Raw genomic sequence first — 16180 nt, 5'->3', positions numbered from 1 at the left:
TTGTTGAATTCTTTACTTAGTGTAAGTTTAATCTTATGTGTATAAAGTCCATTAAAAATAGATCTGCGTAAAAAAATAAGAATGGGAATAGGAGAGGGAAAAGGAAGAAGAGTGGGAGTATGGGGGGGAGGGAGGGTAGGGTGTGAAGATTCACCATGTTCCTAAATTTGCATTTATGAAATGCATGAAGCTTGTATACCTTAAAAAAAAAGTCTCTGGGTTTAAAAAACTCTATTAAAAATAAAAGAGGTTTTTGTGACAAAAATACATAAATTAAATTAAGGATTTTTAAAATTTTTCTCAGAGTTATGCTTTAGGAAGATTAATTTTGTAGCAATATGAAGTGTAGGCATGTATAATCCTTGGGATGATACTGTGGTTATTCATAGATAGAAGATATGTGCTTGAGTTGATGTAGTGATGGAGTGGAAATTAGGAAATAAGTTCCAGAAATAGAATTGCAAGTGACTGGATGTGGAGAGTGAGGAAAAATGAAGAAAACTTAGGTTACTTTGATATTTCTGTATAAATGCCTTAGAGGATGACATTTCCATGAGACTTAAGCCCTCCTTCATCTACAAGTATTTATTTAATGCATGTTATTTAATATCTTCTGTGCTTGACTCTGGCAACATAACAGGAACAGAAGCTTACATGGTTTGTACCTTGTTGGAACTCCTTGTGGATGGCAAAGATATTTATTAAATTATCACACACACAAATTTAAAATTAAAAGTGATATAAAACAAGCTCAACTAGCAGCTAGTGATTGGTTTCTAATACCATTCTTCAGTAAATGGAACTAGGGCTTCTAGGTGAAGTAACTTGTTTTAGGACTAGGGTGGGTAATACACAAAATAAGCTTATAGCATCTTGGGTTTTTTTTGTTTGCATTTTTTTCAAATTTTATTTAATAAATATAAATTTCAAAGTACAACTTTTGGGTTATAGTGGCTTCTCCCTCCATAACCTCCCTCCCACCCACAACCATCCCATCTCCTACTCCCTCTCCCATTCCATTCACATCAAGATTCATTTTCAATTATCTTTATATACAGAAGATCAAGTTAGTATATACTAAGTAAGGATTTCAACAGATTGCACCCACACAGACACACAAAGTATAGAGTACTGTTGGAGTAGTAGTTTTACCAATAATTCACATAGTACAACACATTAAGGACAGAGATCCTACATAGGAAGTAGTTGCACAGTGACTCCCATTGTTGATTTAACAATTGCCACTCTTATTTATGAAGTCAGTAATCACTCAAGGCTCTTGTCATGAGCTGTCAAGGCTATAGAAGTCTCTTGAGTTCACAAACTCCGACCTTATTTAGACAAGGCCATAATCAAAGTGGAAGTTCTCTCCTCCCTTCAGAGAAAGGTACCTCCCATCAACAGAAGACTAGATAAAGAAATTATAGGATATGTACTCTATAGAATACTATACAGCAGTAAAAAAAATGAAATCTGGTCCTTTGCAACAAACTGGAGGAATCTGGAAAACATCATGCTGAGTGAAATAAGCCAGTCCCAAACGGACAAATATCATATGTTCTCCCTGATCGGTGACAACTAACTGAGCACCTAAAAGGAAACCTGTTGAAGTGAAATGGACACTATGAAAAACAGTGACTTGATCATCCCGGGTCCTGACTGTCAAGGAACAACTTACTATTTTATTCCTTTTACTATTTTTTATTCTACTTAATACCATTGGTTGAACTCTGTAATTAACACACAATTATTCTTAGGTGTTTAAATTTAACTGAAAAGTGATCTCTGTTAAATATAAGATGGGGATAAGAGAGGGAGGAGTTGTACAGTTTGGCTCATGCTCACTCGGACTTACCCCTAATGGTAGAGCTAGAAACGTGCCAGGGATTCCAATTCAGTCCCATCAAGGTGGCATGTACCAATGCCATCTCACTAGTCAAAGGGATCAGTTTCAGTTCATAATTAATCATGATAGGATTAAGTGTCAAAAGGATCACATGAACAAGACTAGTGTCTGCTAATACTAACTGATAGAATTAAAAAGGAGAGAACGATTTAACATGGGAAGTGGGATACACAGCAGACTCTCATAGAATGGCAGATGTCCTAAACAGCACTCTGGCCTCAGAATCAGCCCTTAAGGCATTTGGATCCAGCCAAAAAGCCCATGAGAGTTTCTCGGGCATGGAAAGCCAAGACACTGTGGCAAAAAAAAAAAAAAAAAAATGACCTAAATGAATGATCTCTGTGAGTGAGACCCCAGTGGAAAGAATGCACTTGTAGCATCTTTTAGCACCAGAAGGTAAAGAAGTGCTAATAACAAAACTAAACCTCACTATGATGGAGATATGTCAAAGCAACACATGGAAATCAACTAAAAGATTCCTCAGTGGGGGCCAGCACTGTAGCACACTGGGTTAATCCTCTGTCTGTGTTACCGGCATCCCATATAGGTGCCAGTTCTAGTCCCGGTTGCTCATCTTCCAGTCCAACTCTCTGCTATGGCCTGCGATAGCAGTAGAAGATGGCCCAAGTGCTTGGGCCCCTGCACCCACATGGGAGACCAGGAAGAAACTGTGGCCATTTGGGGAGTGAACCAATGGAAGGAAGACCTTTCTCTGTCTGTCTCTCTCACTGTCTGTAACTCTACGTGTCAAATAAATAAATAAAAACTTTAAAAAAAAAAAAGATTCCTCAATGGCCAAAGCTGGAATTATCTAGTAAAAATAAATAAATAAAGTAGTATTAAAATATAACTCAAGTGTAAAATAAATATCCATGAGTTCAAAATGATATAGAAGTTGTTTATGCCCATTGTCTATATTCCCATTAAACAAGAGTCTTTTTGTTTTTAACTTGTTAAACTTTTTATTCGGTGAAAGATTAAGCCTTTTTCTTGTAATGGAATTTTAAAATATGTTATCTCGTGGATGGCACTGTGGCATAGCAGGTAAAAGCACTGTCTGCTGGGCTGGCATCCCATATGGGCACCAGATCCAGTCCCGGCTGCTCGTCTTCCGATCCAACTCTCTGCTGTGGCCTGGGAAAGCAGTGGAAGAGACCCAAGTGCTTGTGCCCCTGCATCCACATGGGGGACCTAGAAGAAGCTCCTGGCTCCTGGCTTCGGATCGGCCCAGCTACGACTGTTGCAACCATTTGGGGAGTGAATCAGTGGATGCAAGACTTCTCTCTCTGCCTCTGCCTCTTTCTCTCGATAACTCTGCCTTTCAAATAAATAAATAAATAAACAAATCTTTTAAAAATATGTTATCTCAAAAACTAAAAAAAGACAGAAATGGAGAAAGAAAGAGGGTGGGAGGGAGAGTAGCAGAGGGAGGGAGGAAGGGAGGGAAGAAGGAACGGAATATCATTATATTCTTAGAATTATATCAACAAATCACATTGAATCTATTAAAAGCTAAGTAAAAATTAAAATTATAAAATGAAAATAAAGTAAAAAAGAATACATGTCATTGATATGCTTAGAGTACTTATAAATATATTAGTAATGTGTTTAATTGAATATGTGTTATGCCAGGAAGAGATTCAAATTTCCTCTAGCATTTAAGTGAATCCGTAAATTTATTTGAAAATAAGTGACTTTTCTTTTTTATCATTATTATTATTTTGTGTGTGTGAATGACTTCTTAAATTTAAAAAATGGTGCACTTTGTAGCCATCTGGGGAGTGAACCAGCAGATGGAAGACCTCTGTCTCTCTTTCTCTCTCTCTCTCTATCTCTCCTTCTCTGTGTAACTCTGACTTTCAAGTAAATAAATCTTTTTAAAAAATGATGCACAATACATGAAGAGAAACATATAAATTATCATTCAGAAAAATTCTAAGGAATTGTGGAGATTCTTCACCCTAAATGGCGAGAGGAATAATGTACACTCTTTATGTGGGCAGCACAGAATGACTTCCTTCCTAAGAACACAGTATGAAAGGGGGAGGGGGAGCGTGGAGGGAGTGACTTTATAGAGGAAAAAAAATTGATGGACTACTTTAGCCAGGTGATCAAGAGAAGCATCAACACTCATAAATCAGTATCAGTAGGCAGTATATTGCCTTCATGTTACTTTACTGCTGTGATTTCTCTCCCCCAAAAAAACTCACCCAAACTAATCAAGAGAAAAATGTAAAATAAACCCCAAAAGAAGGGCATTCTACAGAATACCTGACTAATGGTCTTCAAAACTATTAAAGACAAGTACAATCTGAGAAAATAACATAGTCAGCAAAAGCCTAAGATGCAACAACTCAATGTAGTGTGGTATCCTGAAACACAAAAGTGATAATAGATAAAAACTACTGAAATCTGACTAAACAGTGAACTTTAGTTAATAATAACAGAGAAATATTGGTTCATTTTTGTAACAAATGTTCCAAAGTAATGTAATTTGAAAAACTCTTCATGGTGGGAAGGTATATGGGAACTGTTCGTAATATCTGCTCAAATTTTTTGGAAATCTGAAACTGTTTGCAATATGTGCTCAACTTTTCTGTAAATCTGAAACTGTTCTAAAAGCTAAAGCCTGCTAATTTAAAAAAAAAGTTCTCTAAAGGAGAAGTACGTGGTCTGAAGGGGAATTGAAGTCAAGGTAGGGTTTCATGAGGAAGTTGCACTTTATCTGCAAATTGAAAGATAAGGTGGGTTTAAATAAATGAAAATCTGATGGGAGCAGCAATAAGTAAAAAAGGCCTGGTGGTTTCACTTGCATGATAAAAGAATATAGGAAAAAAATAGGGATAGATAAAAGAGGATTGGTAGACGATTGGTAGATAGATAGATAAATAGATAGATAGATAGAGCAATCAGAACATATAGGTAAGAGCCAGAATGTTTAAGGATTTGTACATCATATGAAAAAAAAGTCACTACTTTAAGATCAATGGGCATAAGTGACTGTGGAAGGGAGGGGGCAGGAGTAAAAGGGAGAAGATAAAGGGTGACTTTCAAATTTTAGCTTGCCCAACTGACAGCCTGATGAAAGATTCACTGAAATTGGGGTATCAGAAGATCAATTTTAGACATATGAGATATAAGATGCCTTTGAGATAGCCAAGTGAAGATGTCTAGCTATCAGTTAGATATTTAGGTCTGAGGTTAGAAAAGAGCAGTGATTTGGAGATTAGTTCTAAATCTGACACATAGGTGACAGATGAAACCAAAAGCATGAATGAGACCACCTAGAGTCTCACATTAATGTACCTAAAGTCAAAGGTGGGAAGTCATCAACATGGCCATGTACTCTTCTAGACACACTATATGGAATGGGAAGAGAACCATGGGAAGAAGTTTAGGGGAAAACATTTAAGAGGAGGAGGAATCCATGAAGGAGAGAACAAAGATGATCTGGGTGAGTAATGTGATATGACTGACACTGAGAGAAGAGAAAGCCTTGGGAAACCACCTGGTGGTGACAACTTTATTGTGGCCTAAAGAAGGAGTGAAAACAGACTACTTTTATAAAAAGTGTGATGGAAAAGGTAAGGGAAATCTTCAGGCAGGAATGAAATTTCAAGGAATTGAATTTCAAGATTTCAAAATTCATGGTTGATGACACAGGAGAAAGAAAGGGTAGTCAATGGAAAAAAGAGTCGCTGGACACCGGACCCAACACACGACAATATCTGGTGGCTAACTTCTCACCAACATGATGGACTCCACTGGAAGACTTATGAATAGTCTATTTTCATGGGGTCTTTCATTGGGGCTTGTGATAGATAAGAAGGATATGCAAATCTGGAGGTTTGGTTTGAGATTTGCCTTTTACCAATATTTACTATGGACATAATCAATGCAGCTGCTCAGAGTGATCATTCCAATGAAATAAGTCAGACCTGCTCCCAATTCAGGCAATGAAGAAGCAGGTTTTGTGTGATACTGAGCTGGCTGTGTGGTAATTTGTAACTTAAGCCGCAGCTAAGGCAAAATCTTCAATTCAGTGGTAGCTCCAAAGCAACCCTTTCTCCACACCCTGATCTGCCTCAATCTTTTTTTTAAAGATTCATTTATTTATTTGAAAGTCAGAGTTACAGAGAGAGAGAGAGAGAGTTAGTTCTTCCATCCACTGGTTCACTCCCCAGATGGCCACAACGGCCAGAGCTGCCCTGATTCCATGCCAGGAGCCAGGAGCTTCCTCTGGGTATCCTATGTGGGTGCAGGGGCCCAAAGACTTGGGCCACCTTCTACTGCTTTCCAGGCCATAGTAGAGAGCTGAATTGGAAGTGGAGCAGCCGGCGCTCATATGGGATGCTGGCCCTGCAGGTGGCGGCTTTACCACAGTGCCAGCCTCTCTACCTCAGTTTTGACTCTTTCTCTGCCGAGTTTTAGATCACCAAGGCAAAGACTTCCCTCCAAAAGCTAAGAACACAGGATATACAACCCCCTTGGCTCAACTCCATTCCCAGTGGGTTGCTGGCTAGTGTCTTAGGGCCTCAGAACTGACTTGGGCTGGGGAAAGGGAAGAATAAGTAACTAAATGTGCCAACCTTTAAATCTATTATTGGAAGCACTGTGGATCCAGTGTTTTTGTTGCCTCCATGCAGTGGAATTGCCAAAAAGCCAAGTGCATTTTCACAGCTCATTCTTCTACACAGAAGCTTGAACTGTCTGCCCCCTTAGAATTAGGCATTACACCCACCACTGACTCTGATCATATTTAGACAAGTCCATGGTCAAAGTGGAAGTCCTATATCTTGTCCAGGCTAACCTAGTCCTGGATTATGTGGCATTTCATTGAGTATGTTCTTTGGCTCTGTTAATAAGATTGCCTTCATATTCAAGCAGAAGTAATGGATTGGCTTTCAGTTTGCTTGGCTCTTCAACTCTGAAGACATCTCAGTTGGGCCAATCTTTCAATAGTTTTCAGGAATACAGTCCTACTGTTAAGGCTTGTATTCAGTCCTGGCCCAGGTGTGACCACAGACAGGTTTCTCTGAGCTTCAATTTTCTCACCAGCAAAGACAATAAATTGGGTTTCATTCCATCTGTACTCTATCAGTTGAGGAGAACCGATTAAGTCATTTAGGCAAGTAATCAACAACTGTTGAACCTCCTCTGTGCCAGACATGAGGTACGAACTATACAAAAGTGAGCAAGGTGGATGTGATCCGAGCCCTCATAGGATTTAGCACCTGTTGGGAAGGTGATCATATATGTAGGTACGTTACTGTACATTATGGTTATAGTATGAGGGCTAAAAGACTGTAATGACTAACTCCTCCAGTAAGATTGAACAAAATTGCATTCCTTATCATTACCTTTCCCTGGATAACTTATATTTCTTCCTTCCTTCATTCACTCACTGCTCAAACATCTCCTGAGTGCTGCTAAATGTCACAAACTAGAAATACAGTGAAGATGAAGGGAGAAAGTGGTCTATACCCATGGAGCTTACATTGAAGTTGAAAAAAAAATAGACAATAAGCAAGCAAAGACACACAAAGAGACAATTCAGAGTGGCAAATACCATAAGGAGGGAAGTTCAGGACAATGTGCTCATGGCCTTATAGTTACTGTCGCTCCCCCTCTTCATGGAGGAACGACACAGGACCCTGCACTGTTCTTTTGTCTGCTCGGCCCTCCCCGGGTTTGCTCCTGGTTCTTCCCGGGTTGGCTACCGACCCTTCCACCTCCGTGGAAGGGTGGTTCCCCCTGCAACTTTCCCCACTTCCGCGGGGGAGTGGCACACCGCCGGCCGGCTCTCTCGGGGGCTGCACAGGTGTTCCTTCAGATAGATGTTCCTGGTGCATGTTGTCTCTCTCCTCCTTTATAGTCCTCTTCCACCAATCCCAACTCTGCTACCCACACGCCGAGTACGCTGCTCTCCTCCAATCAGGAGCAGGTCCTACAGTTTATTGGTTGAACTGGAGGCAGCTGAGTAGAAGCTGTTTCCTCCTCTCCCAGCGCCATATTGTGGGAGAGCAGATGCATAGAATAAGTCTTAATTCCAGTAACTTAGTCTAGTCCGAGTTGCTCCCAGTTGCTCCCCACAGTTACTACAGTTAGACTGCTTGAGAGAAAGTCACTCTGAGGAAATGATATTTTTTAAAGATTTTATTTATTTATTTGAGAAACAGAGTTATAGACAGTGATAGGGAGAGACAGAGAGAAAGGTCTTCCATCTGCTGGTTCACTCCCCAAATGGCCACAACAGCCAGAGCAGGCTGATCCAAAGCCAGGAGCCAGGAGCTTCTCTTGAGTCTCCTACGTGGGTGCAGGGGCTCAAATACTTGGGCCATCTTTTGCTGTTGTCCCAGGCCATTAGCAGGAATCTGGATCAAAAGACATGTAGCCCGGACAGGAACCAGTACCCATATGAGATGCCGGGATTCCAGGTGGAGGTTCAGCCTATTACACCACAGCACCGCCCCCAGGAAATGATATTTGAGTTGAGATTGATTAACAGAAGGAGCCACTCACATGATAATCTGAGAGGTAGGATGTAAAGAAAGACTGAACTTGGTTTATTTAAGGAAAAGCAGAAAAGAAAGTCCATCATTCAGACATAGAGGGAATGAGGGAAGCACGGCACCAGATAAAGTCAGAATAAAAAGCTTGAATTTCATTTTACCTGCAGTGGGCATCCATAGAGGTTGTTGAGCAGGGGAGTAGGGTGGTTTGCATTTTTGAATCACTCTAGATGCCGAGTGAAAACTAGGTTAGGCGTCAGGCAAGTGTGGAAGCAGGGAGTTGACGATGGCTTTAACAGTGCTGTTCTATGTTCAGTGTAGGGCTGTGAACCCTCTCAGAGGCCTCCTGTCTGATTTCCTTGTCTTGGCAGGCCTGCTGCTAGAACTCTATGTAGAGGGAACTGCTTGCTGTGATGATAGTGAGGTCCATCTGAAAGCAAGAAGATAAATAAATGGGGAGTAAGAAATTCTTCCTTCCATGTTCACTCTGACCTTGGCTTCTGGACCCCTCAAAGATTCCCCAGGATTTCTGCCTATTCCAGCCATGCCAGTGTTATTTTAATATGGTTGGGTTAGAGACCTATCAACCCAGAAATTTCTTTCTCAAATCCTTTAAAGGCAGGAAGACCTGATGCCGACTCTCATTTTGTCTCCTGACCACAGATGGGAAAAATGTGGCCTGACAGATTCACAGCCAGTAGCCCCAGGTCCTTTATGTACAAGGCACAGAGCTGAATGCCATATATCACACCTCTTACTGCTTGCCATCTCAGTCTGTGCAGGGGTTCTGTCTGACTCGCTCAACCAAGAAGACAGGAAAGGGGCCCAGGGAGAGGCTGGACCATGCCCAAGGCCACATTCAGATGTGGAAGCCAAGACAGGACTTCGGTTTAGCTTTCCAGACTCCTAACCCCATGTTTTTCCATCCCACAGTGCTGCAGCCCATTCCAAGGAAGAAACCAAGAGTCTGAGAATGGTTTTTGAGCAGGAAACCACAACTCTCTTGCCAAACCCACTTTCCTAGTGAAACAAATCCCTTTCATTCCCTGACCACCTCAGCAGTGTTCAGCCTCCAGGCCCAGATTTCACTCCAAGACCATCAGAAATCTGGTCAGCCCTGGATTAAGAAAGATCCGATCTCATTACGTGTTGGGGGATTGACCTCTAGTTCCAGATGGTGCTCCAGACACGCGAAGTTAGAAGTTGGTCTGCAGAGAGATGAGCTATTCTTCCTCAATGCCTTGGGGTTCTTAAATGATTAGGAAAACCCAGATGGCAGCACTCACCACCTTCACATGGATCCAGAGATGAATGAGGACATCATTCAAGACCAAAATTTAAGTGGAGAGAAAATGAGCCAACACCCCTAGTCTACTCTGCCGCCGTGTCTCTGCCCTCCTTGTGCAGAAAGTTTCTTCCCATCTCTGAGCCTAAAATCTACCATGTGTAACATAAAAAGCTGGCTTAAATAATCCCTGACTGAGACCACGTCACAAACCCTGTGAGGTGTAATGGTGCTGGCAGGACACAGGATGCTGGCATGGCCTCCATTATGAATAAGATCAGAGTTAAGGGCTCTGTACTACACACACACTTGGAGACAGTAGACCTCTGAGTCACAGGGTAGCATAGCCGATGGAGCAAGATGGGTAGAAAAAGGCCCTATATTATTCCATTTGTGCAGCACTCTGTGGCTGACAACTTGTTGTGTGTCAAACCTTAACCAGGACCCCAGACTGAGATACAAGAAAGGGTAAGAACAGGATTGGAATAGAGAAGAGAACTGAGGCAGTTGCCATTGAAGATTAATGTTCAGAACATAACCATAATGTTTAAAGAGGCCATTTTGTACAGTTAACCTTCTGATACATCTCCTCGTCTCTTCTTGAAACCTCCAGTAAAATGCCACATTGGCTATCAATACATTTCCTGTTGCATTTGTTCATTTTGAGTATTAAGCAATAGGCTCAGATCACAATAAGTCTACAGGAGTCAACCAAGGAGGCCCAACAACTTTGGTCTACATACAGAATTGTACTAACTTTGTACAACAGAGGGGAGGCCTGATGGTCCCCCAGTTACTCACCTACCAACATCACCAAATGCCTCCTCCTGGAGCCACCAGGCCAGGAAGGGTGAGAAACCATAAGGAGGAGCCAAAGAAGACCAATGCCTCCGGGTTTATTTTATAATACAGATGAGGTTTTCCATGCACTGGTTCACTCCTCAAATGGCCGCAATGGCCAGGGCTGGGCCAGGCCAAAGACATGTGGGTGCAGGCGCCCAAGTACCCAGACCATGTTCTCTGTGACTCAGGACCTGCATCTCAATCATCATGTAAAGATTTATTTATTCATTTGAAAGTCAGAATTACACAGAGAGACAAGGAGAGGCAGAGAGAGAGAGAGAAGACTTCCATCCTCTGGTTCACTTACTAATTGGCTACAATGGCCAGAGCTGCACCAATATGAAGCCAGGAGCCAGGAGCCTCTTCCAGGTCTTCCAGTGCTGGTGCAGGGGCCCAAAGACTTGGGCCATCTTCTACTGCTTTTCCTAGTCCATAGCAGGGAGCTGGATTGGAAGTGGAGCAGGCAGGACTTGAATCAGAGCCCATATGGGATGCCAGCACTGCAGGCAGCGGCCTCATTCGCTACACCACAGTGTCAGCCTCTACTCCACCATTTTATATAAAGAACCTGAGTATCTGTGGATTTTGGTATCTTTGAGGGGTCATGGAACCAATCCTCACATACACCAAGAGATAACTGGGTAGGATCTTAGTTGAACCCACAAGCTTATTACCACCATTGCCATCTGCAGTGGACTACATTGTCTTTCCTAAAATTCATATGTCGGTGACACCATGTTCTCCAATGTGATCATATTTGGAGTTGGGGCTTTTGGGAGATAAAAAGGATTAGATGAGGTCATAAGCATAGGGCTCTCATGATGAGATTAGTGTACTTACAAGACAAAACACAAGAGAGCTTGTGTGTTGTCCACTGTCTCTCACACACAATCATCTCTTGCTTTCTGTTGCTCTTTATCACTCTCTTATCTTCTCTCCTCCTCCCTCCCTTCCCTCCTTTCCTCCTTCTCCCTCTCTTTCAAGCATCTAAGGACACAGAAAAAAAAAAGGCAGCATAAAGGCTGTTTTCAAACCAGGAAGAGAGCCCACAACAAATAGTGATGATGTTGGCACCTTGGTCTTGGACTTTCCAACCTCCAGAACCATGAGGAAATGAGGAAATGAATGAATGTCTTCTATTTAAGCCTGACAGCATGCCAGAGAGCCAGAGCTCTCTCCTTTACATATGTATGCATCAGCATCCCTGTGGGCTAGGCATGAAAGGAAGTGCTAACCCCCATTCTATAGGGTTGGAAACTGAGGAGCAGGAAACAACCTTGCTTGATCAAAGTCCCAAAGCAACCAAGCCCAGAGTTGCATTTAAAACCAGTACTGGGGGATCAGCATCGTGGCATAGCTGCCACTTGTCATGTCAGCATCCCACATTGGAGTGCTGACTCAAGTCCTGGTTGCTCCAACTCTTATCCAGCTCCTTGCTCATGCACCTTGAACGCAGTGGATAATGCCTCAAGTACTTGGATCCCTGCCATTCAGATGAGAGACCTGGCTCTGCAGCCTGGTCCAGCTCTGGCTGTTGTGGGCATTTGGGGAGTGAAGCAGAATAAAGAAGAGTAATCTCTCTCTCTCTCTCTCTCTCTCAGATAAAAATACAGGCCACAGCACACTGGCCGCAGCGGCCAATGGGGGGTGAACCAACGGAAAAAAGGAAGACCTTTCTCTCTCTCTCTCTGCCCACTCTGCCTGTCAAAAAAAAAAAAAAAAAACTTTTTAAAAAAGAGAGAGGCCGGTGCTGCGGCTCAATAGGCTAATCCTCCGCCTGCGGCGCCAGCACACTGGGTTCTAGTCCTGGTCTGGGTGCCAGATTCTGTCCCGGTTGCCCCTCTTCCAGGCCAGCTCTCTGCTGTGGCCCGGGAGTGCAGTGGAGGGTGGTCCAAGTGCTTGGGCCCTGCACCCGCATGGGAGACCAGGAGAAGTACCTGGCTCCTGGCTTCCAATCAGCGCGGTGCGCCGGCCACAGCGCGCTGGCCACAGCGGCCATTGGAGGGTGAACCAATGGAAAAGGAAGACCTTTCTCTCTGTCTCTCTCTCTCACTATCCACTCTACCTGTCGAGAGAGAGAGAGAGAGAGAGAGAAAACAAACTGAGTACTTTTGAGTCCAGCTTGACTATTATAGTCCTGGTTTCTCAAAGTGTGCCCTAGGGGCCACATGCTTCAGAACCCCCTGCAGAATTTCCTGAGCAAATAGAATCACTCTGAGTCTGAGCCTGTGAATCTGGATTTTAATGCACTCTGAGGTTTTCAGGCTCCCTAACATTAGGGAACATGTCTTGGTTTTGTATGGTTGCTGTAACACAGTCCCACAGACTGGATGATGTAAACAATAGAAATTTTTTTGTCAATATTCTGAGGGCCAAAAATCTGAGATAAAAATGTTGGTTTTTCTTCAGGCCTGTCAACCCATGTCGTGTGTGTGTGTGTGTGTGTGTTTGTGTGTTTGTGCGTTTGTCCTAATCTCCTTCTTATAACAGCACCAGGGAAGTCCTCCAAGATGGTGGAATAGGGAGGGAGCACACTGATAGTCCGGGAAAAGATAGTTTAATAAAAGTGGATATTCTGTAGTTTCAGGGAAGAGTTGGGGAAAAAACTGCAGAGGAAACTCTTCCAGAACTAGTGGGACATGGTGGAAAATACATGGAGGGTATGGGGGCCCACAGCTTGGGACCCCAGCTGCCGAGTCTATGCACCAGCGCTGGAAAGGGAGGGGCTAGTGCTCACTGATTGCCTTCAAGGAGAATAGCTCAGCTGTGAGGAATTACTTCCCTTCTGAATAAAAAGAGAGAGAGAGAGAGAAGATTTACCACGCCAAACCTGGGTGTGTCACATTTGGCACACCCTTAACCCTGACTTGCCCCAAACGGTAGAGATAGAAACGTGCCAGGGAATTCCAATTCAATCCATCGAGGTGGCATGTAACAATGCCATCTCACTAGTCCAAGTGATCAGTTTCAGTTCATAATTGATCATAATGAAAGGATTGAGAGTCAAAGGGATCACATAAACAAGACTAGTGTCTGTTAATACTAACTGAAAGAATTAAAAAGGAGAGAATGATCCAACATGGGAAGCGGGATACACAGGAGACTCAGAATGGCAGATGTCCTAAACAGCACTCTGGCCTCGGAATCAGCCCTTAAGGCATCACTCTGGCAGGAAGAAAGAAAGAAAGAAAGAAAGAAAGAAAGAAAGAAAGAAAGAGAAGAGAAGAGAAGAACCTAAATGAAAGATCTCTGCAAGTGAGATCCCAAGATCCCAGTGGAAAGAACGGGCCATCAAAGAAGGACGTACCTTCCTCTGAAGGGAGGAGAGACTTCCACTTTGACTATGACCTTGTCTAAATAAGATCGGAGTCAGCGAACTCAAAAGGCTTCCATAGCCTTGGGAACTCATGACAAGAGCCTAGGGTGATTACTGATACCGTAAACAAGGGTGTCAATTTGTTAAGTCAACAACAGGAGTCACTGTGCACTTACTCCTCATGTAGGATCTCTGTCCTTAATGTGTTGTACATTGTGATTTAATGCTATAACTAGTACTCAAACAATATTTTACACTTTGTGATTCTGTGTGGGTGCAAACTGTTAAAATCTTTACCTAATATATACTAAACTGATCTTCTGTATATAAAGATAATTGAAAATAAATCTTGATGTGAATGGAATGGGAGAGGGAGCGGGAGATGGGAAGGTTGTGGGTGGGAGGGAAGTTATGGGGGGGAAGCCTCTGTAATCCAAAAGCTGTTCTTTGGAAATTTATATTTATTAAATAAAAGTTAAAAAAATAAATAAGAGCCACAGGCACACCGGACTAGAAACCATCCTGATGGCCCTATTTTAATTAAATCACATGTTTAAATGTGACTAAAATATAGTGACATTGTCAGTTACTTGGGATTAGTATTTGACCACAGGAATTTTTGGAAGGACGCTATTCAGCCCATCACAATCTTAATCGAAAATACAATTCTCCTGCCCCACTTATTAGTGAAGGGCAAGTTATTTCTCTGTTTCCTTCTTTGTCTCACTTTTGGCTGTCTAAAAACAGTAACATTGTTTCACAGCACAGGCTGCAGGTGGTCTGAGCTGTGAGGCCCTGCTCCCTGTTTTTACCTCTGCCAGTACAACTGAGGCCTTTGGGAGCCCTCAAGGAGCTGGAATCCTCCTTTCCTTTCACAATGGTGGATGATTGTGCAAGGAGATCCGTGACATGTGGCCTTGTAGCTTGTGAAGATAGGCTCCTGCCCTCAAGTGTGCCAGTCCGCTCCATCATCATGTTTCCAAGATCCTGAGTTAACCCAAAACCAAGTGGAAAGCACACTTCAAACAGCTGAAAACACGCAGTCCCCACCCTGGCTCCATGCCCATGCAGTAAATACTGCCTTTCACGCTCTGCAGCCGACAAACTTGTGTAACTCGAATGAAGCCATTAGGACCCAGGGACAGGACAGGAGCAGGGAAGGGTGATTTCAAGGAGCTGCTATGCCCGGGGCCTCAGCAGCAACATGAGCTCTTGCATGCAGCTTCCAGGGCAGCATGGCTAAAAGAACATCTCTGCAGTAAAAGGGAAGAGGGAAAGAGGGAAAAGGTGTGAAGGCAGCTTGACTGCATCCATGCCCATCCAAGCAGAGAGCTACAGGTGGAATGCGCACACTGGGAGAGAAGGGCTCAAAGGGAAAGCTGAAGCAGAACTCCCTCCCACTGCTGGAGACCTTTCAGCTTGCTGCTTTCTTACACAAAAGCCCTCTTACAGACCCACCACCAGTCCAGATGTGGGCCCTCTATTCACCCTGAACATAGCGGAGAAGGCAGGGAAGGTGAGGTATCATCCCCAGAGTGAATGCCTCTTCGGCAGAGGGCCTCCGTTTGCCAGTGAGGGTCCACCCCGGCCACAGCAAGCTCAGCAGGCGGGAGTGGAGCTGATTCTAGAATCCATGAAAGCAGCTGCTACATCATCCCGTGAAGACAGCTGTGTTTCCCAGGCGTAGCTTGATGTCATCCCTCAGGCATCTGAGATGAGACTTGAGAGCCCCTCCATCTGGCCTTTGCCTTATTTATGTGCACAGCTGTGTCCTTTACTTAACACAGAGTCCCTCCTGGCCAGCAGTTGCATCTGATTCCTGTTTGTATCACACTGCACGGCCTACACCCCAAAATCTGGCACCAAATCTATGATGGATGGTTCAGTGTCTGAAAGGGAGCCCAGTAATCCAAGAACCCGATGAAATGAAGTGTGAAGTCACCACTGCAGATGAGGGTCAGGAGATCAGTAATTCTTGGACATACAGCATCTCCCCTAGGGGATTGTTTGTTGGGACTGGGCTTGGCCTCAGGGCTCTGGGAGCCCTGTGCTTCTTAATTCAAAGGAGAAGATCTGGCTTGCTTCCTCCACCCACAAGGAATGGACAGAGATTTCTAAGAAACTATTGGGCTCTTCAAATGGCTCCACATCCACTTTGGCTTTGCAAGGCATCGTCTTTCCTTCTCTATTTTCCTTCCCTCTTTCTCCCTTTACCTTCCTTGCATATACATTGCCTTCCTCCAATTTATCAGCAATATGTGTTTGTTAAAATCCAAATAAGAGAGAGAAGTAGAAATTGCATCCACATTCTGACCACC

The sequence above is a fragment of the Oryctolagus cuniculus genome, chromosome X (assembly GCF_964237555.1).
Source record: "Oryctolagus cuniculus chromosome X, mOryCun1.1, whole genome shotgun sequence".
Taxonomy (NCBI): domain Eukaryota; kingdom Metazoa; phylum Chordata; class Mammalia; order Lagomorpha; family Leporidae; genus Oryctolagus; species Oryctolagus cuniculus.
The sequence above is the reverse complement of the archived record's forward strand: the minus strand, read 5'-3'. Positions refer to the sequence as shown.